The 5,476-nt window shown below is 37.5% G+C and overlaps 1 protein-coding gene across 1 annotated transcript in view; it reads right to left on the bottom strand.

Annotated features, from left to right (window-relative positions):
- LOC102759840 (cGMP-dependent protein kinase 1) overlaps positions 1 to 5,476 on the bottom strand; it is a 134,567-nt gene that overhangs the window by 31,569 nt on the left and 97,522 nt on the right. The window contains exon 2 of the mRNA XM_015560155.1: positions 3,693 to 3,789. The gene's annotated coding sequence lies outside the window, so the exon portion shown is untranslated. The remainder of the gene's footprint in view (positions 1 to 3,692; positions 3,790 to 5,476) is intronic.

Raw genomic sequence — 5,476 nt, 5'->3', positions numbered from 1 at the left:
TCTAATTAATAGTTCTGGGCAATCACAACAGATCTTTCAATGACTGCATGTTCTTAGGTCACTTATATGTTTTATTCTTGATTTTTTTTCCTGTAAAATGTAGATCTTGCCCCATGTTTTCCTCCCAAGATAGCTATCAAGGCAAAATCATATACTGGGTATGAAAACAATTTGAAGATTATAAAGCAGGGTTCAAATGAAAGGCTTATTTTAGTTAGGAAGTAATACCAACTTATTAATAAAGATTGTTAGTATCAGTTTCTTAATAAATTATCCTGTAGTGGTTTGTAGTAGTTTCATTTTATAAGAGTGTATCATAATGTTTCTTTTTTTAATGTCAATGACTCAACACTGCCTCTATCATAGAAATGCCACCTCTTTGAAGAAACATTGTTCCCTGGTGGCCTGGGCATGTGCTTCTCAGACTCTGATCATGAGTTTACTTGTTAGTTTACATAAGTGTCCCTTCCAGTAGATGGCGAGTCCATAGAGGTAATGCTATTTCAGATTAAATTTTATAGATTGCAGCAGAGAGCTCACTACATAAGCATATAAAAGTGATGGAGAAGGGATATAATCCAAGAAGACAGTAATTATATCTTCCATATCTTTGTTCCTATATTTTGTCCAAGTATGTTGTTCTGGTATAGGAGGTAGTGGGTTGCTGGATAAATAGATTTAGTATCTGATATTTAATGAAATCAGCACATAACATTGCCAGATGAAAAAGTTTGAGGCGTGAAAATCTATTTGAAAAGAAGCTCCTCTCTAACAAGAGCAAAAGTAGAGTAAATGAGGAATGTGACCATAGAGCAACGGAGCTGATGTCTCCTTGTGAGTTGTCCAGTCAAGCTTCGTATTTTACGGTCACACCTTAGAAATTAAGAGTCTTGCCTAGATGTCTCTAATTAGTAAATCATATATAAAAAGAGAACTGAATTCTTTTCCTAAAAATATTATTATAAATAAAATGTGGCTTTCTGAAAGATAGATTATAAACAGGTAGCACTGAATGAATTAAGTCCATTCTTCAAAATAAAAAACATGGGCAGAAAATATGGGATATGCCAAAAAACAGGAAAGAAAGCAGTACAGATGACTTAAAAGGCACTGTGAACAGGACGTGTCTGATATTAAAGTAGTTACAATAGGTTATTCTAAACGTATTTATGAAATAGCCTGAATAGTTTAAGAGCAGAATTCCCATGGGCAGAGACGTTTACTTTAAGCTTCTTAACAAATTGAACAAATACTTAAGTTGGTACCAGAATTATGTTCCCATCTCTAGAAATTGGCAATAAATCATGTAGCAATACTCCTGCATCGAAGTTCATTTAAGCTGACATCAATGATAAGAATGCTAAGAAGTCTCTGAAGGCTATGTCATTATGCAAAATGAGATGAAGGTATCTGGCAGTTAGTAAGTAAGTGGCAAAAACCGGGAGCACTGGATTCTAGAGTAATCGTCAGTTAAAGGGCTAATCCACATAGAACAGTGAAGAAAATCTGTGTATTATGATTATCCCATGGTGAGTTTTGGGAAATGCAAGATTACATAAGATGACATCACTTCAGAGGTTAAGGACATGTGCCTCTTGCCCTAATGACCCATTATGTATGGATTTTTTCATTGTATCTAAAGTTTTGCGCACACTAATTCCTGAGGTTATGGCCTTCATTAGTCTATAAACATCCGTGTAACAGTTAAATATAATACCCTTGAGAAGAAAATTAGGGTGAACTACTGTTGACTATCTCTCCTTGATGGAGATGATGCATAATTATATAGGTACTCAGACACACACAACCACAAAACACACACACATACACACTTATTCTTTTTAAATTGCATTATTTTTTTGAATGTCCACATTGAACCTTCCCTAATTATGTCATTCGTTGTTTGTGCCACCTCAGATATTTTTAAGTGAATTTTCCGGAGGTTTTACATTATCTGCTTGGCATTTAATTGTCCAGCTTGAAGTGGTCTCAGTGTCTATGAGTACCTTTCAATATTGCAAAAAATTCCTACATTGCATTTCATAAAATATCTCACTGGTAACTTGAAGGTTCACAACCCTCTAGGACTCCACAAAGTTGCAATGTTGTGGTTTTTTTGTTTGTTTGTTTGGTACCAACTAAAACAGCAATTTTATTTTCCATAGTGTTTAAAAAATATTTAAGAAAATATAACAGTCACAAACTCGGTCTCTTGGAAATTCTGTCCTTTATATACTGCTTCATTCAGAGAGGGGGTTAGACACATACAAGTAGGTCAATAAACTCCCCAGACACTACACGCATCATGGCAAGGGGCTCTTTCCTCCCTCTGTCGTGTTCAATGTCCCTCCCTCCCACGTGCAAAGCTATTTATGTGTAACACTGTTAGTAATTCTTCACTAGCTAGATGAATAGAACTAAAGGTTCTTTACAAATAAATCCAGGACTGCATGAACTGGCCAGATTCAGAAAAGCAAGCGGTTTTGCTGGGCCCTAACTTGATTTTTACTCCTCGAACTAAAAATGCTTAGATCCTCAGAGGCACCCTCAGAAGGCAGAAGTCAGATGTAGTATTACTAAAATACCTCCGTGTTAAGGGAGACATAATACAAATTTAGTGAAACACACTGTGGCTCAAAAACCTTCGTGTCTAATCTTTAAGTAAATAACATCTTACTGCCTGTCAGAGTCAGAAGTCCCAATTGTAGCTCAACTGGACAAATAGCAAACATAGCGCTGGATCGAATATACTGTCATGGAAGGGGGTTTCTCCGGTCCCCTGGTGGCAACAGTAACTGTTTACTACACAGTCGCAGGGAGTTCCTAACATACTGTACTGGCGTCTGATATCAGGGACTCCTCCATGTCAGCAGAGAGGTGGAACTTAATCTCTGTGCTCAGAGAGGCTTCTTTCCCACAGGGTTGAAATGCAGCAATACAGTAACCAGAATGCATTTTTAAAAATTTTTGTTGCAATGTCACTTTTTAAACTTATATTTCAAACAAAAGCATGATAGCGCATGATTTCATTTGCTTTATATCACATGCATGCAATGTGTTTAATGTTTAAACTTGTACCCAAATGTCTTCATCACCTTCATGAAAACTTAGCTGTATATGTGTGTGAAGTAAATTGTATAAAATATTCAAACCATATTACCAAATAAGGTTAGATATGTATAGGTGCTTGAAACTCCAGAATCACAGAATTACTACTTTAACAGCATTTACTTGACTTTTTTTTAAAGCAGTGGTAAGGATTACTAAATATATATATATAATTTCTCTTTATATATACTTAAACTTACATTTTAATTATTGTGATTATGGATAGAGCACATAATTAAAATAGTAAGCACTGCTCAGAACTGTGGAAGCAAATAAAGATCATAGAATATCAGCTGGGCAAGAAGCATTTTGTGACTCCTCATGATGTAAATGTCTTTACATTTCACTTCCTCTAAGGTGGTTTTTTAAAAAGTAAATTTGTATTCATTGTGTTTTTAGTGTATTGGCTACCTAATGTAGCCCACTTTGCAAACTCCCCATGTGTTGATATAAAATTCTTTGGTACCAAGTTAGGAACCATAGCAATTAAAGATGAGAGAGGAAAAGAGAGACATCTTATTACGGAGAAGAAGTAGAGAAGGAAGAGACAGGCTTTCAAAGGCATTCACAGAACAGTGACCTACCAGTTCCACTCGTCCGAAACCTCCAACGCCAAGGGTGTCGATGATGTTGAAATCAGACAGCTTCAGGTTGGCGAAGAAAGCAGCCTCGGCTTCGTATCTGGATTTTTTGATGCGAAAAAATGGAAATTTCTTAGAGGTGCAAACACGAGTACCACGCACAACTGTAGTGGAATGACAAGACTGCGGAACAGGGTTTACCTGCTTACATTCCATCTTGCTTTTAGAGTCTGTGTTTTCTCACACTCATACTCTTTTGGTCCCACTGGTGCAGCAAAACATAGATTTGCACTTGTGTTTGTTTTATTTTCAAAGGAGAAAAATACAAAGTACCCACTGCATGCCCGTCCTGTGACTGATAAATCCAGTTATCAAAGCACAGTTACATCTTGGTCTTTTTCTCCGCGTCTTCTTGTGAGCACGGATTGTCTGAGTTGTTCTTTTGTGGTTCTGTTTTGGATTTTTTGGATTTGCTTGGTTTTGGTTTTGCTGTTCAGATTTTGGAAGGCAGTTTCTCATTAGTTTCCCTTATCCACAGTGGCTGGCAGTGGCTCCTATAAATATCTGCTAAAAGCAGCAAGATCATTGAGGTCTCTGAAGTGAAATCCCAGCCAGGTCTTACGAAAACAGGTCCGAAAAGCTGAGGGCTGATGTGCAAAGGCCTGCAATGGATGGTCTCAGCAGCATATCCGCATTCCTAAAAAGTGTCTTCCCTTCGTTTATGTTTACCCACTGACTCTCAGCTGGTAATCCCAGCGTCTTTATGTGTGCAAGCTTCTTATATGAGTGATGGGAAAAGCATGGACGGGCCTCCCAAGGTCTAAGGATGCACACATGCAAATTGGACACATGTGAGTGTGTCAGATGCAAAATAAGCATCTCCCGATGAGACAAGTGAATATGAGCTGCTTAAAATAGCTCCTTGTTAAAGGCCCTACTATTTTTAGAAAGGGCAGGAAGGCAAAACGATGAAGATGATCCTCCCACTCATGAAAGTCAGGTCAGGGAGTGATCCAGCTGTCCCCAAAATAAAGTATTTGAATAGCTATGTGTAACCCATGACCTTCAGCGAGGCGGTACCTGATTCAGTACTGCACCATAGATAGACACGATGAAATCGCTGGAGATAAAGATACTGACACAGCTTGTTTATGCCAGTTTTTGGATAGAACCATCCACCGGCATGTCTGGAGTGAAGCTGCAGAACATTCCTACCGATTCCATTATAACTAAGCACAAATTTAGACTCTCCACTTGGGAGAAATGTGAAACAGCTTTCTAGGTGAGCTTTCAACATTCTTCAGTTTACAACTACGGTTCTAGTTTTTAGTAAGTCAGTTCTTGATAGATCATGAGAAGGTAAAAAAGCTTTGTTTTTCATTATTGGCTAATTATGTGAAATCAACTCCCTCTAACATAGCCTTATAAACAAGACTACTGGTCGATCTTAATGGTATTTGTAGACATCTCTCGATATACAATCAAGAGATCAACATAGTAATTCAGGAGATTGTTTACTAGAATGGAACACAGGCAGCAAATGTGCATTTCTAGCATGCCAACTGCATCACTACTTTTGGAAAATTAAAACTCCTTCCCATTTAAAGGGCCAATGGCAGAGTTCACTCCAACAGGTGTTTAGAAAGGACATCTGTTGGGATCAGAACTCATGATAGTTTGTATGCGGTCCAGCATTTGTTAATGGTCTAGAAAATCAATGAGATCATTTTTAATAATATCCTATGCATTTGCTGGATTTAGACTCTCAGCTATTAAGAGGGTAAACT

Source organism: Myotis davidii, unplaced genomic scaffold (assembly GCF_000327345.1).
Source record: "Myotis davidii unplaced genomic scaffold, ASM32734v1 scaffold695, whole genome shotgun sequence".
Taxonomy (NCBI): domain Eukaryota; kingdom Metazoa; phylum Chordata; class Mammalia; order Chiroptera; family Vespertilionidae; genus Myotis; species Myotis davidii.
This window is presented reverse-complemented; position numbering and strand designations above follow the sequence as displayed.